Raw genomic sequence first — 27,223 nt, 5'->3', positions numbered from 1 at the left:
GCAAAGTGCAAGCGGACAAGGATGCCAACACCAGCTGATCACCAGCTGGCAGGAGACCACCATTGTTCTTGGGCAGAGCGGGGAAAAAAGTTTTAAAGGGGCTTGGGCACTTTAAATGTGCCCATAGGCTTCCTGCCTCCGCTGCTTAGCGCTGCAGCTGCGCAGCTGCGCATCCGCCAGCCAGCAAAGGAAAAAAAAAGCCCCGTTTTTGGCCGCCCGTGAGGAAGCTGCCTCTCTCTTTGCAGCGTCCTCTGAGGCGGCGGTTTGGAAACTGTGGGTCAGAAACGGCCCCAGGTGAGGCGTCTTCACTGCCCCCCATGTGGAAGCCCCATCTCCTGAGCCACGCCCCCGGGGCGGGCGGTCTGGAGGCTCCGTATTCAGCAGAATACACCTCCAAGACGTCTTCCCCTGCCCGTTTGTATCCCGCCTTGGTTAACTTATATGCTGAAAACACCATTAGAAAAGCAGAATTAGAATCAGAAAAAGGAGTGAAGAAAGGAGAAAGCAACATTAACAACCTAAGATATGCAGATGACACCAGAATATTAGCAGTAGACACTCAGGAATTGGTACAGTTAAAAAGGAAGGTCAAAGATGAAAGTGCAGAGGCAGGTCTGGTGCTGAACATAAAGAAAACAAAAATAATGACCACAGAGGAAATACACAAATTCAGTCTTGACAATGAGGAAATTGAAATAGTTAAAGAATTCCCATACCTAGGATCAAACATTAACCAGAAAGGAGACTGCGGTCAAGAAATAAGAAGACTAGGAATGGGAAGGGCAGCTATGAAAGAACTGGAAGAGCAACAGAAGAGCAACGACATCCAGCTGAGGACTATAGTCAGAATCATTCAGGCCAGTGTATTCCCAATTACCATGTACAGATGTGAGAGCTGGATAGTGAAAGAAGCAGACAGAAAGAAAATCAACAAATTTCAAATGTGGTGCTGAAGAAGAGTACTTAGGATACCATGGGCAGGCAAGAAGACAAACAAATGGGGTCTTTAACAGATCAGACCAGGGCTCTCCTTGGAAGCAAAGGGCCTTTACAGACCTGCCTGAAAGGCCAGCCTGGGGACAGAGTTGGGGTGCAGCATCCTAATGATTCATGCCCGACTCCACCCCCAGGGCACCCTGATGTTGGTGCACAGCATCATGGTGTGCCTCTGGCAGTGCATCCAGATGATGCAACGCCGAAGGGGCATCATATAGCTGCACCGCTGCGACTATGGTGCCCTTTCAAGGGTGCAAAAAAGGAGCCGCTTTTTGCAGCTCCTTTTTGTGCCCTTGAAAGGTGGGATTGAGTCACAGAGTGAGGTTGCTGTGGCCCTGATCTGGCATGAAAAGGGGTGGCCGTCTGCCAAGCCCCAAAGAGGATCCAACTGAGATTACCGTACTTTGGCCACATACTGAGGAAGCTCAGATCACTAGGAAAAAAAACCAATAATGCTAGGAAAGGTAGAGGGTAGAAGAAAGAGAGGAAGACCGTAAACCAGATGGGGGGTTGTAGGCAAGAGCCTGCAGGATCTGGGCAAGCAAGGCAGTGGAGGCTAGGGATTCTTGAAGATATCTCATCCACAGGGTTGCCATGAGTCAACTCGAGGGCAGCTAAAGTACAACAAAATTCATTGGCAGATGTAAACAGAAATGTGAAAGGAATCCAGGTTATACCTCATTTTATAGAAAATCCTCAGTTGCAAGGCTTAATCTTTTTTTAAAAAAATCTAGAGGCTGGTCTTGTTTTCTCTTGTAGCCACATAAGTACATTATCTTTCTGTAACTACAATAATCCCTGTTTAGTGGGTCTGGAAGTCAGCAGTACTGATTTCTGACTGTAGGCAGGTGGCAATACCTATTTAATGTTTCTGCAGTGTTGGTCTGAACACATTACATTTATTAATAAAATGTAAGTCTGTGTCTTTTTAATCACCACCTACGTCCCATAACATAACACAGTAAATACAGAAAATTGCATTGTCACTATAGCTAGTATCATTGGCTCTTTAGGGGTTAAAGGGTCAAAGTTTTGCAGAAGCAGGTCAGGTGCAGGTGGCTAACTGACTAGTAGCCAAAATGTTGTCTTAGGAAGCTAGAGTGCTTAAATGACATGTAAAAGCAAACCAAGTAGAATGGTTTTGTTTGTTTTAAACTGGGCTTAATAGCTGCACTCTCCTTGAACTCAGAATTTGCAGCCACAATAGATACTGATTTTTTTTCTATTTAGAAAGTCCTCCAGATATCTGATCAAATATTTTTGAAATTCCAGGACACCCTTATGATCTGTCTAGTCCAGTGTTATCTACACTGACAGGAAGTAGCTCTACTTGGTCTCAGGCATATACCATATATACTCAACTATAAGTCGACCTCATGTATAAGTTGAGGGCAAGTTTAGGAGCCAAAATTGTGGATTTTAATATGACCCATGGATAAGTCGAGGGTAAAATTCAGGGTCATATAGCAAAGGATCTAAAGGATGAAGCAAAGGAAAACAATGTCAAAGAATGTCAAAAAATTCCAGCTGCCATAACTCTTGCCACTCATTCTTAAAATTGGATAGATGAGAGAGAAAGGGGGGGGGGGGTCTTTGCTTCCAGGGCAGATTATACTCTTGCCTTTCACAATGGTTCCTTCTTTTAAATAAGAGTTAAGATACAATACTTACAGTGACCTATGCATAAGTTGACTTAGGTGTTTGGGGTCATTTTTTTGACTTAAATCTCTAGACTTATACATGAGTATATACAGTAGGTCTTCTGGACTGTCATCTCATCCTTTTAACTACAGATCCCAAGTACAGCACATACTATATCACTTAGCTATCATCTCTCCCTAAACGATAGGAGAGTCACTCTGTCTGAAAAATAAATGTTTGTGTGTATTGTCAGCCACTCTGGGTAAAAGTAGTTTATTCACAATGCAATTATATATCAGAATTTCACTTTTCTTTTTACACAGAATGCCTGTTCAGATGTGGAGACAGAATGCCACAGGCACTGTTTGTTCTGGAGAATGACGTAAATCTCTATTGTTTGTTGGAAGGGCAGGGCCAATCAGGTATCTTCTATTATTAAAATTGTGTTCCTTCATCTGTTCATTACGCAGGTCATTCCCTGCCTGTGTAATTCACCAAGCTATGCAGATCTACTTACATGGTGAAAATACATTGCTCATCAAAATAAAAGCACTATAAGCCTCTCTGGACAATTTTTAAAAAGTAACAGCAATCCCAAAGTTCAGAAAAAATATACTGAACAAACTGAACTAAACTGGGATTCTCAGTTTAAAGTAGCAGAAATATGAGATATTTGCCTGACTGAAGCAATAATTACAATGCATTATTAACAAAGCTCTGGTTTCATCATTAACAGTTCTCATGTTTCCACAAGTGAACGTAATTTAACCATGCCCAAACCTGCATTTAAGGCTGTTGTCACTGTACCTCAAAATTATATTAGAATGCCTGGAAGCATTGCAGCTGACAACTGTTAATACTGAGGCTCACTATAAAATTACTTTTAAAATAAATTAATTATTTTGGAATCTTCTGAAAGGGCAAACCCATCTCCATCTTTTGGTTTCAGTTTTGTCAAAAATTCATCATTTAAATCCTTTATGAACATGATAAGTAGTGGATAAAATAATTAATAAATGGTGGTAATAAGGACAAATTGCTGATACATGCATTTGCTTACAGTCACTCTTTATACTTACTCAGATTGTTTCTGTTAAGATTTGTAAGCTCACTAGGTCAGGGACCTATATTTTCTACCATATTCCAAAATGAGAGCCTTGGATAAATAACCTTTCAATTAAACCAAAAACTGCCATATCTCATTTTGCCTATTAAAAAACCCAACTCTGCTCTCTCAGCTTAGCAATTGTATTCCTACTTTTGTATCCACCTCTTTATTCAATCTGGACTTTCTTTCCCTAATAAATTAATGAATAAGCAATGCATCAGAGACCTGTGTTTCAAAAAAGGGTGACAAAAATTATCTTCCAAACTTTAATGTAACAGGGGAAATTAAAAATCCACATGGAAAGAAGAAAAACAGAGATGGAAAGTTTCTTGCAAGACTTAAGTGAAGTTTGTCATTCATTAGGGACCTGAACACAACCCATCCCAAATGATTTCTACATCCTCATTATTAGATACACTGGCTTGCAATACATACTGACAAGGCCTCATTATTCTTGCTTGCTTTGATTGGAATGATTATCACATAAATTGATCCCCAATCAAGTTGTAAAAACTACACATGTTGCATCTGGCTGCAGGTGAAGTCATCAACCGATACCGTACTTCACAGACAGGATAGGTAGAAATCCCAGTCTTCATCATACATTTAAAATCTTCTCAACATGGTCCACAGATAAATATTCAATATGAAAGAAGAGAAAAGGTGTCAAATTGTGTTAAAAATATTTTATTTATCAAATTAGCCAAACATATTTAAGATGGAAAGTATTTGTACAGCCTCCCTGTTGGTAAAACAATGTGGACATTGGCCTGTGGGGATTTCAAAAAAGTGTCTCCAAAGCTTATGTCTGGCAACTGATCATAAGCATTTGAGAATCTGAGAAATATTTGGCTAATTTGAGAAATAAAACTATGCTTCCCACATCTCAAGACTCTGTTTCTCCTTTCAACATTGGATTCATTGGATGTTTCCTATTCCTTATACAGTACTTCTTTTCTTGAGAGACAAATATTCCATTTACATCTCTCTAAAGCACAATATGAATACTTATGTCTGTGGTGGCGGATCTATGGCTGTCATGCGAAGCCATTTTTGAGGGCACGCAGAGAGTGGAGAAGAGGGGGAACAGGTATGTCTCTGTTTCTCCTCTTCCCAGGCCTTCCACAGTCTCCCAGAGGCAGCTGAAGGCCCGGGAGGGTGCAGGGGAGGAGAAGGAATAAGCATGCACCTGTTCCTCCTCTTCCCCCCACCCTCCCGGGCCTTGTCTCCAGAGAAGTCCTGCCCCTGGAAGTCCTGCCTCCAGGACTTCTTGCCCCTGACATCCCACCCATCCTCAGAAGTCCCACCCACCCCCGGCACCCAGTCTGGGAACACCTATGGGTTTGAACACTTGGTCTCTAAAAGGTTAACCATCACTGACTTATGTGATCAGGAGTTACAATTTGTGTGTGCCTAAGCAATATTAATGACATTCAAAGGAACAGGGCATAGACCCTACCAAGTAGCAACCTCACTCAAAATTCTTGGCACTGAAGTTCCAGGATCAGTGGGGTACATTCATATGCAAAGGTTGGACACTGTGTGGGCCAAATTAAAACTTCTGCTCAAAGAAGTTTTAAATCTCCTTCACCTCATGCTCCTGTTCCTTGTGCATAACTGTGGACAAAGATTTCTGAGCAATGATGGCTGCTACTGGATGAGGAATGCAAGGGCAAGTTTGAAAGAAGGCAAAAACTGGATTCAGAAAATTTGAGAAACACCGTATGAACACCTTCTTCCTTGGCAAAAGCAGGAATAAGCTCTCTACCCCTTAGTTAAAGTTCCTTCCCCCCCAATTAGTATTCATGATCTTAGAATTCCAAAAACAGGACTATTTAAAATGTAATATATATACAAGATGTTGCCATATTGTAACAAAATTAGAAAAAAACATCTGAAGTAAAAAAGCAAAACAAAAACCAAAGCCATTAATCTTTTCTATTTTGCAATCCTATATCAGATGCCTTGGTCTAAATTTCTTCTAGCGGGCTTGTATGTTAGAATGAAAGCATTTTATTCTATTTCTATTGTCTCAGAAATTGATGATGATGACAACGACAATGACAACGATGATGATGATGAGTTTAGCTGTTGTTCATCTGGGTCTCAGTTCCATCAGAACTATCCACAATAAACACACGAAGTTTAAGCCTGAAGAAGTAAAGCCATAAAACATATCGAGACAGGAAAGCTTTGAACATTTCCCTCCCTCCTACATGCACTTGGTGTACAGCTGCTTGCAGGTTGCCGTTGACAATTTCCTGTGTAGGGCAAACTGTATGCCACCTCCCTTGTAGAAATAAAAGACCTAACTTGTTCTTAACTGCTGATGGAAACACTGTCATATTTTCCACTAGTCAGGCTTGGAACCATTACCGAACTAACATTCTCACATTTTTCCAGATTTTGCAAATGCTTCAATAAGCAGCTACAAATAGAAATAACCCGGTGTCCCATCACTGTTATTTTGCTGCACAATGGGTACATTTTTTCCCTATCAGAAGTCCAGTTCTTCTAAATTCAGCAATTCATAAATTCTCTCTTGCACAGGACCCAAGTGTCCAGGTTTAGCATACAGGCACTTTTATGAGCTGCACAAGAACTTGTACAGTTTGGAACCGCATACTTCTAGGAAAATATTGCTTCCTGTAGATTGCTCAGCTGTGTCTTTTTTGGATCAAATTCAATTAAGTTCATGACTTGCAGTCAAGTTACATTCGCCAGTTAAACAGCTAATACTGAATGCACACAGAAGGGGAAAGTTTGCTGCCTAATTGACCTCATCACACACCCTTCACCTTTTTTCATTAAACTTTACCAAAAGTGCTGCACAATGTAGTCATGCAGACAATGCACTGTGTGTTTTTGGCAAAAACAAATGGAATAGTATGTCTCATTGGCCCCTGTACACTTGTTTCATTAACATTCAATTCAAAATGGTTTACAACCCCTTGGTGAAAAGGCTGCTAAAATGGATCTGAGATTCCATGCCAACTTGAGGCTTCTTCGATTTCTGAAGAAGGTGGCTGAATATCCACAAAGCAAAGGAAGCAGGACTATTACACAATTTTTTTTCTCAAGGTACTTTGTACTGGAAATGTAAGGCAGGTATACAATGAAAGGAAGCATACAGCAAAGAGGATGTAGATAATCAGTGAATATGTCACTTGGAACTAGAGTTTGATGTACTAATGATGAACAGTGGGAGGGCATTAGTGCCTTCAACAGGTATCTATTCCAAGCAGGCTCTCTTTTGGACTTGTCTTCCATACTACTGTCCTAATGCTGCCAAGCAAGGCTGATTTCATTTTTAATCCCATGCACACCCACAACACAGTCCTGCATTCCACATTCTTCCTGGTATATGTGTGAAGAAAAGACTCTGGTAATAATCAGAGCCAATCACATCTTCCCCTCTTGCAAATGTACGAATATTGTTTTAGCTGACACAGCACATATTACTACAGCGGGCCCTTGGTATCTGCTAGGTTTTGGTTCTAAGACAGAGAGAGAGAGAGCACGCACACCATGGATACCAAAATCTGTGGATACTCAAATCCCATTAAATATAATGGCACAGTAAAATTGTGTCCTATAGATAAAATGTTAAAATCAAGATTTGCTTTTTGGAATTTATTTACAAATATTTTCAAGATATGGATGGTTGAATCTGTGGATAAAGAATCTGTGGATACAGAGGGCCAACTGTTATTAGAGGAATCTGAAGCAAAAGCAGGCTGATGAGAATCAGGTCTGTTTACCTTCCTGGAATTATCAGAGAGCTCAGAGAGTGATGTCTGAGGTATGTGATTCTACATATTCTATATCCCAATAGCTCTAACACAGACAGTGTTGTACTAGCTGACGTGCAGAACAGTAAGACTAGTCTTCTACCCAGAGGGATTGAAATCAACAGATGTGGTATGACTGGGGGAAAGATCAGAAATCAACAAAGAAAAATGGGGAAAGGGGTATTAGATAGCAAGGGGAGGGGAGGCAGGTCTAGCAAAGTTCAGTTCAGGGAAGACTTGTGGCTTGCCTATGCCAGCTCCTAATATATCCTAGAAACAACAGTAGCAGTCAATATGAATATTAGTAAGGAGTCAGAGCCTCAGGCACCTCTTCCATTTTCAGACACTGGGAAGTCAGTTTCTTACCAAAAAGGTACTCAATTCACCTGCAATATTGCCTTTACGACCTTGCCACTTGAACAGGCAGGACAACATGCCTAGATGTTGCTCAGACAAGCTGTTCATAAGCTGTAACATTGTCTGAGGCTTTGTTTTTTGGCCCACAGGTAAGAGCTGTGAGATTGGGAAGCACTGGGGAGAAGACTTTTTTGTCACGGCTTTATGTCTTTGAAATGGCTCAACCCATTATAATGACATGCCCCCTTCTTTTAGGATGATTTAAAATAATAATTCATTTCAGCCTGTATCTTATTAATTTTAGTGTGTTGTGTTTTAAAGGCAGGTTTTACTTGCTGCTATTGTTGCTGCTGCTACTGTATTTCATTTGTTGTTGTTAATTTTAATGATTTATGTACTGAATATTGCTTTTAGGCTTTGATTGTGCATTGTGTATTTAATTGCACTATAATCCATTTTCCGTGGCTTTTTTGCTTTGAAAATCAGGCTGTAAATCTATTAACTGACAATATGTAAAATAATGAAAAATATGTCCCTCTTTGAACAGAAAACTCATAAAGGTCAGCATGAGTTTCTTCTAAAAAGAATAAAATGGACTGTGGGTTTTCTTTGGCTTGCCATGGGCATAATTTCAGAAGGAAGAGTTGATATGGACATAGCATACTGAAGAATGTTGCGTGAATGATGAATAGATGAGCCCAGATGCTAGGCTTTTAACTGGCAACAGGAACATTATAATATGAAACCTGGCCAAAAATAAGATTAAAAAACTTAAGTTTCTCATTGCAAAGATATTAAACAGCAATCAAATGTTAAGGACAGAAGTGCTTCAAGGAACTGTGATTAAAAGTTCACATTGCCTTGTATAAACAGCCGTTCTTGCCATCAGTTCCTACCCAAAGAGATGAGCATGGCAGTGTCCCTATTCACAAGATGCATGCCACAAAATATTTTGCATCACACAGGAAAAACTTGACAAAAGAACACAGGAGCCCAATCACTGAGAAGGAGCAACATCTGTTGTCCAAGGGACATATATTAAAACTGTTGTCAATTAAAATCAGTACAGGGGTCTGCCACTTGTACACTTTGTAAGCTGCCTTGAGGCCCAAGAGTGTGGTATAAATAAGTTGTTTATCCATCCCCATCATCATCATCATCATCATCATCTGACACAACTTAAAATGATTTATCATGGTAAACATGCACATGATTGTATTGATAGGCTCTGGTTTTAAGCACATCTAAAGGCAATGGGATCAGAAGAAGTTATTAGCTGCTAGTATATTTAGGACTAAAAGTTTAGGGAAAACTAAGCCTACTAACGTGAAAATATGCCCCGTTAACATCCATAGGTGGACCCTTGTTATAATCCATGTATAAGAAAGGCCGACTGTACTTCCAAATGAATGTGGTTACAAATAGGTTGTCAGGCATTTTATCTGACCAGTAACATTTAGGAGTACTCTGTTTTCTGTTTTAGAAAGAAAGACGGCTGTGCAAATACAGCATTCTAAAAGATTCATTGCCATAACAGAATTTCTCCTTGTCTATATTTTAGCTTGAAAAACAGAAGTCACAGTGTCAGAAGAAATTCAAGAACTGCTTCCAAATGAATACACAGAATATAAACGCACTGTGAATTCTCACATTGCTTCTTTACATCGAAGGCTGAAATATACTTTGTTTTTTTACTAAACTTAAGACACCTCTACAGTTTTTGCATTCTAAGACACAAAGACAAATGTATTAGAAAATTCACATGCTTTTGTTGTCTTTTCTTACTATAAGAAAAGAACACTTGACTATAGTTTTATGGAAATGATTTGAAACTGCCTCATACACCAATGTTAGTTATGCTCCCACTCAGAGACTGTAGATAAACTGAAAAAATTGAAGGAAAAAAACACTACCAAAAACCTCCTCTGAATGTTTAGGAATGAATGAAAATATAATTGCAATGTGGTTTAGTTGTTAGAGTGTTCCAAAGTCACCCTAACCCAAGTATATGGCCAACAGCCAACTAAACCAACACGAGGCTATGTGAAGCTGTATTGACTCTGAACCCTTCCCAGCCTAGGAATGTTGGAAATGATTTAGTACTGTTATACCCTGAGCTCAGGATGGAAAGAAAATTTGAAGATATTTCTGAAATGGTAAAAAAAAAAATAATTCTTGAGTGTCAAGTAACCATGATGAGAAGAATCCTGGATTGCGTAGAAAATAGTACAGTATTTTCTATGCAAAGAAATGCTGTTTTTCGTGGGTTTTTCGAGCTATGTGGCCATGTTCTAGCTGAGTTTCTTTTTGATGTTGTGCCAGCATCTATGGCTGGCATCTTCAGAGAATGTTTGCCTGGAAAAAGTGGGTGTATATATACTGTGTGAGCCTGGGAATGCAGGAGTGATTTGCATGTGTATCCTGTGTTGATGGCTGGCCTCAGGCTGGGAGGCTAATGCAAAAGAGGATTAATGTCTGCTAACTGGTGATCATTATCTGCTGGGAAAGCCCCTGATTCTGAATGGTTTCCCTTTTGCATTTGCTGAGTCCTTATTTTGCTATTCCTCAGGACTGGTAGCCAAATTTTGTTCACTTTAAGGGTTTCTTCTTTCTGGTTGAAATTATCCAGATGTTTGTGGATGTCAATGGCTTTCCTGTGCATCCTGACATGGTCGAGGTTGGCATGGTCCAGAACTTCAGTGTTTTCAAACAGTATTTTATGCCCAGGATGGTTAGTGGCATGTTCTGCTACTGCTGATTTTTCGGGCTGGCCAAGTCTGTAGTGTCCCTCGTGTTCCTTGATTCTTGTTTGCACACTGTGTTTGGTAGTCCCTATGTAGACTTGTCTGCAGCTGCATGGTATGCGGTAAACTCCTGCGGCTGTGAAAGGGTCTCTCTGGTTCTTGGCTGAGCGAAGCATTTGCTGGATTTTCTTCATCAACAGATGCTGGTGAAACGTCAGAAAGAAACTCAGCTAGAACATGGCCACATAGCCCGAAAAACCCACAAAAAAACTATGGATGCCGGCCATGAAAGCCTTCGACTTTCCAAATGCTGTTTTCTATGCAAATCTACCAGGTATAAATTTTGCATAAAATAAGTCTTACATTGTGAACAGTCTTCAAAAACTGTGCAGACCTTCCTACAGTGGGAAGAAAATTCCTAAAAATACCTGTTATTTTCTCCAAGAAGAAAATTAGCAAAGAATTACATCCCTACCCTGGGCTGGGCTTCACTTTTTGTCCTTGGGCTATCCTTGAGTTGAGGATCAGAGTTGGGTCAGGCAAATCTCCCTCACTCTGCCCCTTCTCTACACAGATGAGAAGTTATCATATTTAAGATTAACCAGCAGTTCAACTAAGGGAAGTCCAGTTCAGGCAACACAACAGGCTTCTGCCCATTTCTAATCCCCTACAGTAGGCATATATTTAAGTAAGGATTGCACTGTGAGACAGGGATTTGGGTGATCCAGGGTCAGGCTCCACTGAGTTATGAACCTTACTTGGTGACCTTGAGCCTGTCATTCTCTCTTAGCCTGACACACTTTGCAAGGTTGTTGTGAGATAAAGTGGGGAGGAGAGACACATGTTTCTATTAATTCATTAGAGGGAAGGCAGGATACACATACAATGGATCAATAATATATCTAGTTGCAGCAAATGTTCCATGTTGTCCTTGTTAATTGTTGTCAAGTTGGCTTTAACTTATGGCAACCCTATAAATGAGAGACTGGCAAGAGAACCTGACATCAACAGCCATGCTCAGGTCCTGCAAACCTATGTACCCACATGTAATACAGTATTCCTCTTTTCCTACTACCTCAGATTTTACATTTTTGTCTTCTCTAATAACTCTTAAGTATGATAACCTCCATTTGATCATTACAGCTTCTAGGAAAAGTGCAGGTTTGATCTGCTCTTACGCTCATTTATTGATCATTTTGGCACTCCATGGTATGCATAAGGTTCCCTGTAGCAATCAATTTCGTATTTGAAATCTGATGTTTTGAAGGTAATAGTCTTTTGTTGTCTCTTCTAGGATGTTGCATGTATCAATTTCAGGAGGAAGGATATCATTTCAGATGTTATTGGGATGCCATGCATACCAAGCATAAGCCAATAGTGAGATATGCTGGCAGCTGTGGTCCAAAAACATTACGAGAGCAATTAGCCCCAGCTTTGACAGGAGCAGGGGAACTGCCACTATTACTACAGTAATCCTCTGGTATGGAACATACTAAATTATTCAAGTAACATCTCTTCTGCATAGGTTCTCCACCTCCTTGGGCAAGGAAACAAAGATGGCACAGATGCTGCAGTGATCTCACTATCTATGTTCAGTCACTGAACTCAGATGCTGCAGTGATCTCACTATCCATGTTCAGTTACTCTATATAGTAGCACTCTGGGTCTGCTCCTCAACCCTCATTGAACACAAAACACCTGTTTTTTCGCTCCTTTTTCCAGAGTTCCTGTAATCTTCTTCATATTCAGCAGTGAAATTGGATACCAAGAGCAAGCTTTCTAAGCAGACCCATTTTTTCAATTAATAGTTGTTTTACAGTTTTTGAAACAAAGGGCCGGAACAGATAGCCCAAATATGTCCATTTCATCGATGTGAGGCATTTAGATGCCACACGTCACAATGATACCTTAAAGCTGCCTGGAAACCAAGCAGCCGCCCAGACATGTGTGGTTTCAAAATGCTCCAGCAGCATGGGACTGTGGAGAGACAGCAAAAGCTGCCTTTTTGCCAGGCAAAGGAGTGGATCTTTTCCACTCCTTTTTTGGCTGGGTTGAAGGTGGATTGGGGCCACAGCATGTGGTTGCCAAAGCCCCAATCCATCTTTGGAAGAGGCAGCTTCAAGCCACCCCTTCAGGGCCACCTGTTTTGGCCTAAACTTGTAGACATAAAAAGTCCATCTACATTGTAGAAAAAAGGGAGCTTGAGACTACTTTAACTGCCATGGCTCCATCCTATAGAATTCTAACATTTGTAGTTTTGGGAGGCACTAGCACTCTTTAGCAGAGAAGGCTAAATACCTTGTAAAAGTACAAGTCCATATAATGCAAGCTATAACATTTAACATGGTATCAAATTGCATTATTTCTACCACGAAGATGCACTCTAAATGTTTTCTTTCCGGCAAGTACCAGCACATCATGTATCAACACCACCAGCATTACTTAAATTAAGGCAATTGTGAATGTCCTTCCTAAAATCCAACCACATACATGTCTCTTTCATGGGGGGGGGGGGGGGGAACCTGTCATTACTGGTCTACTCATTATCACTGATAAACTCCTAAAGATTTTAAAAGAACTAGAAAAACAAGAGCAAGTCCATCCGTGTGAGTCTCAATTCACAGAAGAGCCATAAACTCAAATGCTAATGAAAGCTCAAATATCTATGTTAAAATTTCACATTGAGGAGCAGATGAAACCCTTTAATGTTCTTCTCCATAGTAATGTCTATGCCACCCTAACCCACCTCTTGTCTTGAAGATGCTACAATTGACAAATTAGAATTAATCTCATTGATCTTCATGTTCATCCCTGCTGACATCTCTCTCCTTGCTGCTGCAAATAAGCTACAGCATGCATGACCAGGACTGGATGGGATTCCTCAAAACAATAGCCTTGTGTATTTGTTTACACTGTAGTGCTCACTCACTGACACCATATGAACATGCATATGCATTTTCTTAGAACAGTTAGCACTCTTAGAAGTGCTGGGAGAACAGGAGAGATACTGCCTCTGTTATCTTTTGGAGACAATCACCACATAAGCACAGGACAGGATGTTATGCCTGGATAGGATGTTATCTTGCTTCCTCTCCAGGCACACCATTCTTTCCCCTCAGCATGTTCAGACCTCCCTCTTCCCCTCCCTTCTCCCAATGCCCAACTAAAAATATTTGGCTCAACTCCGAAAGTTAGTGTGGGGGAGGGGTTAAAGCTTTTTAGACTATCGGAAGCAAGGAGAGGAAGCAAACTTTGGGGCTCTACAAAGAACTTCACCAAACAGATGTTTCTGCTTAGGAGAAGAAAAATACTGTAATGTTGTCACTTCAACTTGTGGTCTGAGGAGTGTTTATTCTCTGAGGTCTTATAAGGTAAGACCTCAGACTTTGGAAATGATAGTGTGACATTTTTATAGGTTCTCCTCCATCCAGAAACATTATGCCAGAGATAACTGTGCCCCTCTGCTTCCCTTCTGTGTACAAGTGGACTAGATACAAATGTGTATGAATGCAAAACAGATTTTCCCAAACTACACAAGAGTGTTAAAATCAGTCTAACAGATGCTGAATATGTTCTTGGGAAATCTGGAGCACAGAATAATATACAAGTGGAAAAATAATTTGTTTCTCATAGGTTTTAGGTCTACTAAATACACTTCATTTCTAAAGCTGTTCTTAATAGCGGCTCACATCTTTGTTTTAACATTTCCTGCAAATGTAATTCTAATTAAAAGGTCACACTGAATACAAATTTACAAATGGTGCTCTTTCATTTTCAATACCTAACTTGTGAAGCTTCAGCATACAGATTTCTTAACAATATGTTTTGGCATATCCATGACTGAAGTATTTTAGAGCATGTAGATCTCTGTGTATTGCTGGTTATACAAGCAGTCTTGAACACACAATTTCTACTACAACAACTTGCACTGATGCTTTCATCGCCCCTCTTATAGTCAGACCATGCTGGAGCACCCTTTGCTTTTCAGTTCAAGTCATCTTGTGATATTTTGTAGCTCCAGACTCAGTTCTAATATAAGAGCACAACACTGCATTAATAGCATTCAAGTGATACATTCAAGAATGGGAAATGTTTTTTAGTGTTAGTTGTGGAAATGCATCAGATAATAGAAGATGCTAACATGTAAGAATTACTCCTCCAAATCCCCATGAAGTATTATGTGTTAGTGTATGGCAGAAATGAAGCTCTGCACTGGTGTTATGCACAGCATAGCAGGAGTGAAGCTATTGCTGCAGCAAAACATTGTACACATTGCTTTCTAATAGCTGAAATTATGCTTAGAAACCAATAGTATCTCTCTACAGGACCTGTATCACTTACACAATTTGATTGTATGTGGGAAAGAATTGACAACCATTTGGTTGTTTAAAAACAAAATACCATATTTTCCGGCATATAAGATGACTGGGTGTATAAGACAACCCTCAACTTTTCCAGTTAAAATATAGAGTTTGGGATATACTCGCTGTATAAGACTACCCTTCTACCATTGCACACCAAATTTAAAAAAATCAGATTTGATTTCAATATGATAATTTTAATTCAAATGCTTATGACATGCAGGTACTTAGCAGGAAAACTTGTTGTATGCAAAGCCTGCTTGAATTGGGCAGCTCTCCATGCCTGCCCAGCCCTCCCTGTCTCCAAGATTTTATTCTACCATACTTGTACAGCGCCGCCCTTGCTGCTTTCATACGGTCGCCAATATGGTGGGGATGCGGCCTTTTTGAACTCCCCCCACCATATGTGGCAACCGCAGATTCTCCATGCTGGCTCAGAGGTTTCAGCACCTGCCCTATAAGATGACACCCAGCATATAAGACGACCCCTGACTTTTGAGAAGATTTTCCTGGGTTAAAAATTAGTCTTATACACCAGAAAATACAGTAATAATCATCCCTGCCCTGGCTTGATATGTAATCACACCAGATCCAAGCTGAAATAGACTGGTCTTTTGAAACCTAATATTTTGAGGTTCAGATACTTAGTATTACTAATATTTTTTCTTTGTACCTCTGTCAGAAACTATATGTTATTTGGAAGCAAGAAAGTGAGAAACTGAATATACTCCCATCAGCTTTTAAACACGAGAAATGAATAAAATATTCATTTTTAAAATAAGTAACTGAGGCCCGTTACACACAGGCATAAAGTACGCGCTCTGCGCATACTAGGGTTAGAAAGGGGCATCATTTCCTGACGCCCCTAAACCTAATACGCACGGAGCATGCACAAAATGGCAGCGCCCATTCCACATGGGGTCCGCCATCTATACGTAGTGGACGTGCTGTGTTCGCATATCGCGCAGCGCATATGACGCTGCGAGTGCGCCATTGGCGCCTCGCGGCATCATATCCGTGCTGCGGAAAGAAGTGCCATTTTTGGGGCTTCTTTTTGCTCCGCGAGGGAGCCGCGCGGTTTGGCTGCTGCGGCTCCCACACGGAGCAACCGGCAGTGGCGCGAGACTGCCCCTTCTGGGCGGTCTGTAAAGCGCCTATAACTGCCCTGCCCTCCTAGTTACAACCCAGATAACCTGGACTTCCTGAAAGTTCAACTGACTATACAGTAAGCTAAAAATATGCCATCAGTTCTCCACTCTCACAAAAATGTTTGGGTTATTTAATTCTTGGTTTTTGTTTTATTTTTAAAAAGCCTTTAATAGCTTGTAGGAAAAAATAAAATTTTTAAAAGTATATTAAATTAGAAAATTAAGCAGCATGAATACAGTGAAGACGCACTACCCTCATTTGAAACCTGAAATTGAAAAGTTCCTTTTCAGGGCTATAGCTCTTGGAATTCTGCAGGCAAAACCAGATCCTGGAAGCTGTCATTCAAAAAATAAAGTTTCCAAACTTTAATATAATAGGAAATGATGGTGAGCTCCTGCATACCTCAGACACCTCCTATATCTCTTGATAACCAGAATATATCACAAACATCTCCATCTGGTGTGAAGTCGAAGGCTTCATCTGCTTTTATCCTCAATTCCCTGGAATACCCAGTTTTTGGAAACTATGGTCCACTTAAACACTGGGCAGTTAAGAAAGTTAGGATTTGAAAACAGAGATTATGATTAACTTGTTTGAACCATTTTACTATCCATTCATAACTTTATTTATATTCCACCTGTCTCTCAAGACTGAAAGCAGCTTACAAAAAAGGTAGAAAATACAATAAAAACACAAATTGTTAAACACATTTAAAAATGAATATTAAAACAGTATTAAAAAACAAGAGAATTAAAATCTTAAAATCTAACTTTAAAACAGACTTCAAAAACAGTACAGCACTAAAAAAAACCTTTCTTGTTGAAAATCGGTTTCCAAAAGCTTGCTGGGAAAGAAAGGTCTTACGTTGCCACTGAAAAGAAAACAAAGGCAAAACTATCCTAACTTTCCTAGGGAGGGAGTTGCAAAGTGTGGGAGCAACTACAGAGGTCTTCCCCTGCATTCCCACTGACTGTGCCTGTGAAGATGGTGGGACAGAGAGAAGTGTATCCCCTGCAGATCTTAAACCTCAGGCAGGTTCATATAGGCCTGGGCCATATAGACCTTTATAGGTTAAAACCAGTACCTTGACTTGTGTTTGGAAATAAAGTGTCAGCCAGTGCAGCTATTGCAACAAGGGAGTTGTGTGCACCCTATAACAAGCAACCATTAACAATCTAGCTGCGGCTCTTTGGAGCAAATGAAGTTTCCAAACACTCCTCAAAGGCAGCTGTAGGTAGAGTGCATAACTGTAATCCGATCAGGATGTAACTAAAGCATGTGTCACTGTGGTCAAGTCTGATGTGCCAAGGAACAGGCACAATTGGTGCACTAGCTTTAACTGTGCAAACACACTGCTAGCCACCACAAAAACCTGGGCTGCAAGATTCAAACCTCAGTCTGGGAGTACACCCAAGCTGATGACCTATATCTTTGGAAAGAGTATAACACCATCTAACACAAGCTGAATCCCTATTCCATGTTCAGCCTTTCAACTGCCCAAGAACATCTCTGTCTTGTCTGGACTGAATGTCAATCTCTCATCTAGTCCATCATTGCCAACTGGCATTTTGCTCAAAAAAGAGACCTTGGATTGAGGTGGAAAAGAAAGAAGGAGACCCCAAAAACTATTATAACCTCTCCTAGCAAATTTACAAATATGCTAATTAGCATGGGGGAAATAACAGAGCCCCACAAGATCCCAGAAGTCCAGCAGAAACAACACATGCAAACTCCCCCTGTCTGGTTCTGAGCATAGGTCACCCACCAAAATAAACAAAGCTGTCTCTATCCCATACACAGTCCTGAAGCCAGATTAAATGGAACCAAATTTGGATGTTGCAGGGGTGTGTTGTCCCCAGAAGCTTCTCATCATCCCCCCCTCCTCAGTAATGACTCCAAAGCCCCCTTTTCTTTTCTTTAGAACTGAAGTTGCAGTGGTTTATCAGTTGGTATTATTTTGTTTAATTTATTGTTGTTTTAACTAGTTATTGTGGTTTTAATTTAGATATGCAGTTTAATAACTTTTTAAGGGGGGAGGGAAACATATTGTTTTTATGCTGTATGTTATTTTAATGTTGTAAACCGCCCGGATTGGTTCGCCACAGGGTGGCACATAAATAAAATTAATTATTATTATTATTATTATTATTATTATTATTATTATTATCTCCACCTTGTGAGCAGGAAAAGAGAAGAATGAAGCATAGAAGCCAAGCTGCAGCTCATTCACATCATGTGAAGTTTATAGCTGGGAATGTAGTAGCTGTTTCAATCAATTACAGCAAAAAATCTTAGGATACCTTAACAAGATTGATTTGATACAACCTTTTGTGGACTGGAAAGTGGGCTTTTTATGTATGAGTAGTCCACGGAGGTTTTTCATCTTTAGGATGCTTGAAAAGTCTTTGTTATTATAGCAGAATATTTTTCCACACTGTTGTCTAAATATGAGAAACTATAACAATTAATATGCATAAAGAAACATTAAAATTATATTTTGTACAGAAATGAGTGAATCACAGAAATTCATAACTACAATAGGAATATGAGAAGACTGTCTCAGATATGCTATGTTAAGAAGATGGAGTATGTAGCTAGTAGTAGTTTCTTACCTCTCAGTAAATATCAAAGATGCAAGTACGTAATGGTCCTAAGTAAAACTATTTGGTTCATTAATCCAGTTAAAATTTGTTCTTTAGCATCTTCTGCACCTATTTTAGGGAATAAAATTTAAGAAAAAGCTTTAGCAAGCAGAGCAACATAACCCCAATTCATTTTTACCACAATGCAGTTTTACATGAGGATGTTACAGAATTTGCTTTATATATATATATATATATACACACACACACACACACACACACACACACACACAAACACACATATATATTGACTAACCACACATATATATCACAACCACATGACACATCTAAACAAACAAAAAATGAAATACATAACAAAACAAACTAAAATACATGCAAAAATCTTCTACAAATTTCATAACACCACTGTTTATACATTTACACATAAATTTGTGACTTCCATCCTCTTTGTTTAATATGTTGCTTTATGTATCCCTTATGAATATCTTTTCAATATTTCTTAATTTGTTATTTCTCCCTTCAAAACTGTTCAATACTACTCATATATTCATTTATATCTATACAAAATTTATTTCTCTCCCTTGTGAATGGAATGCTTTTTCAGCAGATATTTGTGTTAATTTATCTACAAATTATTCCTAATGGTCTGTCAAATTAGATATTTTAAATAAATCTCTCCTTAGAGAAATATCTCCCCCCATTGCTCCCTCATAGTAATAATAATAATAATAATAATATTCAAATACCAAATGGCAATCTTCTTTAATTTTACCCACAGGGTTATTTTTTAAAATTTGAGTCAGCTTATCCATTTCTATTATTTACAACAATTTTATTGACCATTCCTCCTTATTCGGAATGTCTTTTGTTTTTCATTTTTGCACCACTAAAATTCTTGCCATGGCTGTCATATAAAAAAGTTGCTTTTCATATTTTATTTCAATTTTGTTCTCAAATATTCCTAATAGGAAGCATTCTGGTCTTAATTCTAATTCGATGTGTAATATCTTACAAATTAATTCTCTGATTTGTTTCCATTTTTTTTTTTATTTTTTTGCAATTACACCAGCAGTGTATAAATGTTCCTACTGTGTCCCTGCATTTCCAATATTTATTATTTTTATTTTTGTGGCTATTCTCTCTGGAGTTAAATACCAATGATAGAACACCTTATACCAATTTTCTTTTATATTTTGAGATTCTGTATATTTCAATCCTCTCGTCAAGATATGTTCCCATTGATCTAATTGTATATTGTAACCAATATATCTAGCCCATTTAACCATGATATATTTGACAAGTTCATTTTCCATTTCTAATTCCAATAATTTATTATAAAGTTTCCCAATTAATTTCTCATTCTCATCAATTAATATTTTTTAAGATCTGTCTTACTTTCTTCAACTCCAAATTCTTTCATTCCTTCATAGTTCTTTTATACATCCATCTATAAACAAACCATCCCATATCAAAACCCAGTTGTTCCACTTCTTCTTGGGATTTTATTTTAATTTTACCCCTGATTTTCTTAGTCAGTTCATTATATTTAAACCATTTTTCACACCTAATCATTTCTTTTCTGTATATAGCTTCATGGGGAGATAGCCACATGGGGAATTTGTGTATAATATTCCTTTTATATTTATTCCACACTCTCATTAAGTTTCTCCTTACACTATGATTATTAATTATTTTGTTGGCTTTTTCCTTATCATACGCCAAATATGCATGAAAACCAAAACTTAATGCCTCCCCTTCTTATTCTAATAATCTTCTCTCTTCTAAATTCATTTAGTCTCTGATCCATATAAGACTGCATGCATCAGCATTACAGTTGTAAATTCGGGAGAGTCAAACCGCCTCTCTCATGGGCATCTTGGAGTAATTTGAGTCTGATCCTTGGTCTTTTGTTTTGCCAGATGAATTGTGATAAATCTTTCCCCCAAATCTTAAAAGGTTTATTGGAATTTATAATAGGGATCATTTGAAATAGAAAAAGAATTTTTGGGAGTATGGACATTTTAATGTAACAGACTTTCGTGCTACGTCTCTGAGGTTTTGGGTCCCCACAACCAGTGGACAAGCAGAAGGCAGAACTTCAGCAGATTCCATTTCTACTCAAATATGCCTCATTACAAAAGACAGCTGTGTTCTAGAGGTACCCAGTGTAGACAATGTTACTTTCCCTTTTAGAATTCATATCAATACAGAGGGAACAGAGGTCTGATCATTTCTTGCTTATCAGTATTTTATAAAAAGAAAAAAGGACCCATCAAAATAGTCAGGTTTTACACTTGACTTTCTCTACCTGAGCAAAAAAAAAATCCTAGGCCTATATCCAACTGTTTTCAATGGCTCAAATCTAATTGGAACAAAGACTTGAATTTAGGCCCCAGCTCAAGCTCCAATAATGTTCTTCCGTCTCCAGCTCCGGTAGAATCAGGACTTTCTTCATCACTCATTACAGCCTCTCATAGGGCTCAAATATTTAGGTGGGGTTCCCAGCCGAATGAAGCGGGGTTCTAGGGTACACAGGGGGGTTGCAGAAGGAAGAGAGATTCTTGATTCTGCCTAATCACATACACAGTCTTAAGAAAGTAACATTAATGAGATGGAGATGAATCATAAATCCTCTGATAGCCCTTTCACTGATTTTCCTATAATCTGTTTATATCATCAGAGGCTTCAGTATGAAACCAGGAAAAGGAAGGGGAATGAAAAGAAACTAACAGAGAAACAATGGTTTTTGTTTTATCTTCCAGAAGACAGTAAAATAAAGGTATAGTCATTGTCCAGGGTGTGCAGAGACAGATGGGTTCAAAACATACTGCAAACAAAAGTGCATCAGAGATTGTCTGAAATAATGAACAAAGGTATGTTACAGACCTTGAAATTCCTAGTGCATGTTAGTAATCCACAGGATGACCATTCCAGGCATTTCCAATGATACAAACAAATAGAGGAGAGAATATGGAAACATTCCACTGTTTTCCATTGAAACATAAATGTTACTAAGCTTGAGGCCATGTTTTCCAAGGCCAGACTTCGCTGCTTACCAGGCTAATAATGAAGTGCAAGAAGGATCCAAATAATATAATGTTGTTGTTAACTACCCTCGAGTCGACCCTGACTCATGGTGACCCTGTGGATGAGACATCTCCAAGACCCTTATCCTCTACTGCTCTGCTTAGGTCCTGCAGATTCAGACCCATGACCTCCTTAACTGAGTCAATCCATCTGGCATGCAGTCTGCCTCTCTTTCTACTGCTTTCTAACTTTCCTAGCATTATTGTCTTTTCTAATGAGTCATGCCTTTGCATGATGTGGTGAAAGTGCAACAGCCTCAATTTGATCATCTTGGCTTCCAGGGGGAGTTCTGGATTGATTTGTGTCCACAATCTCCTCAGCATTCCTTTCCAGCACCACATCTCAAATGAGGTTTTTTTCTGTCCACTTTCTTAACATTACACTCAATAGTTAAAGCTTAACACAGTACTTAACATAGTAATACGTAACATAATACTCAAGAGTATATTGACTATGGCTGGTTACAGACCGGCACTTTAGTGCGTGACGAGCACGCACTAGGGTTACAAAAGGGCGGTGTTTCCGCACCGCCCTAACCCTAGTGCGTGCTCGTCACGCACTAAACGGCGGCGGCCCTTCCATACGACTGCCGCCGTGAGGACGTCACAGCCGCGCCGCCTCTAGACGGGGCGGCGCGGACGTGACGTCCTTGCTCCATGCCAGGGCGCTTAGTGCACCCTGAACACAGAGCAGGAAGGAGCTCCGTTTCGGAGCTCCTTCCTGGTTTAGTCTGCTGGGTGCAGCCTTCAGACGGCTGCGCCCAGCGGACTAAAAGAGAAAGGGGCCAAGCGGCCCCTTTCTCTTCTCCCCGCCGCCGTGGGGTGTCCTTGGGGCTTGAAGCCCCAGGGACACCCCTTTTCAGGCTGCGGGGAAGCGGCGTTTTGCTGCTTCCCTGCAGCCTGAAAAGCGGCGGATCGGGGCCTCAGTGGCTGCCGTTCTGGCCGCTGAGGCCCCGATACTCCAGGGAAAGGGGCGGGTCCAGACCGCCCCAAATGGGCGGTCTATAACCCGCCATCATAAGACTATATTGGAAGTGAAATGGTGATTTTATTTATTATATTCTGTTAATGCCTCGAAGTAGCATAGAACATGTATCCTACCGTCAGAAAACTCACCCTCTAATCTACAACCTATCCATCCAAGCCAATCTGCTGAAGGAAACCAGAAGGATGGCAGTAAATGGATGGAAGCCACTGCATGTTTCTCATGCCATCTAGAAGTAAGCCATGATGCTATGAGAAGGCAAGTAGGCTTTCTTCCCCCCTTACCACCATCAAATAGGTCCAATTCTGCAAGGGAGCACATAAATGGGAGGGGGAGGACCAGAGTGAAGACTGCAACTTCCACATCCACTCCGGGAAGTGCTGCCACCCTCAGTCTAGCAATTGGTTGGCTTTTCCCACCATTCACATTAAATGTGCCAGACACAGAATTCCCTGGATTATGCTATACTGCCAGGAGAAGAAGATGCCATGTCCCTCCCACTCCCTGAAGGCAGCACGTGGAGATTCCCAGCAAACCCTTGCACCTGATTTTTTGCCCAGAGTCAGTGAAGCAAAGATTAGTTGCACAGTTTACCACCTAGTGTCTCCTATTTATTTGAACTTCCTGACATGCACATAAAAAACTACATACAAATTTAATGCAAAATTATAGTTGTGTGGGTTTTTCTGCATTTAATTAACTTTACATGAATGAGCCAACAGAACCTCAGCAGGCCCTTTACTTGAGTTTTGTCTGTATTTAGGCAGAACAGATTAGAAAGAGGATATCCACAACCAGATAGAATGCAGATGTGGCTTTATAGGAATCAGTGTCAAAATTTAAAGAATAAAATAGGCCTGGTACCCATTTGTAGCTTTACATTTGTCCATATTTTTCTTCTCTCCCTCCCCCCAGCAGCAAAAAAACAACTGGGTAAATCCATTACTAACCATTAATGTAAACAGCAGTCTATACAAGCATTTGGGCATGTAAGAAAACATGTTCTGGCTTCAGATGCTTGCATTTTAGCACTTCATTGTGTAATTGCTTAAGAACTTTATTTTGTACAGAGACCAAAAAAAAGCCCCACATAACTAAAAACCATCTCACTGTTTAGAACATCTCACAACAGGAAAAAATGATGTGTAAAAAGTGTGTGTTTTGAAACATGAAGACTAGCATCCATACCACATTCAGGCTTTATAACCCGAAGACTGGCATCCATAACACATCAAAGGCAACACCCAAACAAGTGCATTCCAGCTGGTTTGGATTTCAGCCAAAACAAGATGGTCAAGGTTCAGGAGTGCTGGGAACAATAATCCAAAACATTTGAAGGACATCAAGCAGGGGAAAAGAGAAATCTAACATAATATAAGTCCCATGAATCATTTCTACCATTGTAATCAGAAACTGGTCTGATGTTGGGAGTTTCTACAATTTATCTTCAAGAAAATGTTAAACAAGTTGATCATAGACTTGGTAGTAGAAAGAGACCTTGATTTGTACCAATTTTGAGGTAGAAAGTTAAAATCTGACTTACTTAAGTTTGATAAGCAGACTCCAGCAGTTTGGCAGATAGTGTCTTGTTTTCCCTGCTAGATTTCACTAATTTTAGAAATGCCATCCAATTTCCCCACTTGTCCAGTGTCTTTTGGGAAATAGTTTGAGATTAGATTAGTCCAAGGAAGAGACCTAGAGTATGCTATGTCATAGTGCTAATAAAAACTGTATGTAGATTTTAAAAACTTTTAAAATATTATTTTGCATATGATAGAGTTGAACCCTGGGACAGAAATTGATTGCCATTATGCTGCTCTGAACATGCATAACTCTTAATATCATGCTACTTCTTCAGTATGTGCAGCCTTACACAGCCACAGAACATTGTGCCTCTCCATCCTGCCCTTTAAATTAAATTACATTCAAGATACCTTCCAACAATATCATTCTATATGGATGGTACTAGTAGTCACTCATATACTTATAACATTAAATAATGAGCTTCAATCATACAATAATTTTAACTGAATAGATTCCATATGTCTATTCCAGTAAGAAAGACCAATGTGTTGCAGTGGTTTGAGCATTGGACTCGGACTCTGGAGATGATGGCTCCAGCCCCCACTTAGCTGTGGAAACCCACTGGGTGACCTTGAGCAAGTCACATACTCTTGGCCTCAGATGAAGACAAAGGAGAAACTTCTTGCTAATAAAACCCCATGATAAGGTCACCTTAGGGTTGTCATAAGTCAGAAATGATAAAGTAACACAACATCACAGCAAACCAATGTATTTGAGGCTGTATTTGTCACTGTTACTGACAAATCTTACCATCAAGAAAGTGGTGATGATGGAACTAACAAACACATATGATAGCGGTGAATCTGGAACTAACCAAAGCATGTGATGCTATACCATACACATAATGCCTAAATAAAGTCTCTGCTCATGGCAAGATCATTAACAGCTGTAATTTCCAAACTTGAGTGAACATGGAAAGATCTTAATACAACATGTTAAACTGAGAGGGTTTTTCTTAATTAAACTGGAGTCTAACTGTTCCCAACATGATGAGCATGATGTTTGGACAGCTGTTAAGATAACGATTCATTATTTCATATGTATTTTGCACTTTCAGGAGGTTTTAACTGTAGACGAGGTATCACAGATCTGAGAGATCCCAGAAGATTTGACCTTGGGGGAATCATTAACGATCACCGATATCTTTCCTCTATAGTTGCAGTGCTAAACAATAGTGGTGGTGAAGGTATTGACTTCAAGTCATTTCCGCCATGTGGTGATCCTGAGGCAAACCTACCACAGGGATTTCTTGGCAAGTTTCTTCAGAGACGAGTTGCCATTGCCATCCTCTGAGGCTGAGAGGCTGTGGCATGCCCAAGGTCACCCGCTGGGTTTTCATGGCCAAGTGAAGATTCGGACCCTAGTCTCAAGTCACAGTCCAATGCTCAAACCATTACACCATGTTGGCTGTCACTAAATAGTGACCTTGGTAGAATATAAACAATATATACCCTTTTCTTATCCCCACCCCATATGGCCATGTTGTGGCTGGGAAAAGGAAGAAGGCGCTAAATATTGTCCAGCTGTGTCTTGATAGCTGGACACACGTAAATGCACATATCCTCTAGGACCTCCCAGAGATCCTCTAAAGGTCCCAGAGGATGAGATCGTTGTTTTCTGTCTTATCAGAACATAGCCAAACAAACTTTGGCTCCTCCCCTCCACATTCTGCTGGTTACTACATGACCCAAAAGACAGGAACATGGCAAGTCTTAGGAGAATGGGAAAGGAGGGACATTGCACTATGGAATTTATCACATTAGTCTTTTCTACCACGAAAATAGCATTGTTCTATTTTTTAAAAAATGCTATGCGATCAGAATTGCTCTTTTTCTTTTCCCACCTTTCTGCAATTGCAACCTTCATTTGCACTAAAAGCTTATCACACATAGGATTTGGGATTGCTCACTCAGTCCCATCAAATACCTCCTCCAAGACATTATTCCTGCCCCTTTTCCTAGTTTGGTACACATGTATAGAGAGAGAGGGAGATGCATTCCTGCACACATAAATATAAATGAACATAGTTTTACATTTAAAAAGGCGTTTTTTTCTTTTTGGGGGGGGGGGGTGATTCATGATAGATCAGACTGAACTAGATGCTGGCTTTCATCTGCCAGCAATTAATCAAGTCTGAAGCTCTAAGCAACAAGAACAGGCAGGTTAATGTAATAAATGCTTTTTAACTGTAAAACTTTGTCTTTTCCACTTATATTTCCAGGCATGTGTAAAGGTGTGTGTGAGAGAGAGAGAGAGAAAGAGAAAGAGAAAGAGAAAGAGAAAGAGAAAGAGAAAAGAGACTTCAGAACTGGGCTACTCTGTTGGAAACAGAGGAGGGGGCCAGGGATGAGTAAAAATTTTGCCTTCTTAGTTTCTTTGACAAGCCCCAGTTGGGGGGTGGAGAAAAAAAGTTGAAAAGTTTCTCAGTTACTCTGCCAATTGACAAGAAATCAGATTGAAATTTTCACCCCATCTCCCTTCCCTATGATCACCAGGCAACCTAACACACCCACTGACCATCCTCTGAATACCCAAAATAGGCATTAGAGCAGAGTTGAACCATCACACTGAAAAGTGTAGCAAAACAGTAGCAGAAAAGGAGATCATTAATAGTTTCCAAACAGTCTCTCACTGAGAAAACAACAGAAGAGTAGCAAAGTCATGTGATACACCCAAACAAAGATGGTACTATCCTGATGTAATTATGATTTACCTGCCTAGCATGATAAAGTCTTGTTTCTCCTTACAGGATCTCAGGGCTAGGGCATCTCATCAGAATTAGGGCTTTGGATAGGATTCTCTCCATCAGGGTTAACAG

At 39.8% G+C, this 27,223-nt stretch overlaps 1 protein-coding gene across 3 annotated transcripts in view; it reads right to left on the bottom strand.

Moving 5' to 3' along the window:
* The window catches only part of HIVEP2 (HIVEP zinc finger 2), a 195,064-nt gene that overhangs the window by 50,884 nt on the left and 116,957 nt on the right, over window positions 1-27,223 (bottom strand). For 2 of the 3 annotated variants that reach the window (XM_089530265.1, XM_089530264.1), the window contains exon 3: window positions 18,760-18,858. The exons of the other annotated variant lie outside the window; for it this stretch is intronic. The gene's annotated coding sequence lies outside the window, so the exon portion shown is untranslated. The remainder of the gene's footprint in view (window positions 1-18,759; window positions 18,859-27,223) is intronic. 3 annotated transcript variants of the gene reach the window in all.

Source organism: Sceloporus occidentalis, unplaced genomic scaffold (assembly GCF_023333645.1).
Source record: "Sceloporus occidentalis isolate IW3139 unplaced genomic scaffold, rSceOcc1.0.p SCAF_6, whole genome shotgun sequence".
NCBI classification, from domain to species: Eukaryota; Metazoa; Chordata; class Lepidosauria; order Squamata; family Phrynosomatidae; genus Sceloporus; species Sceloporus occidentalis.
This window is presented reverse-complemented; position numbering and strand designations above follow the sequence as displayed.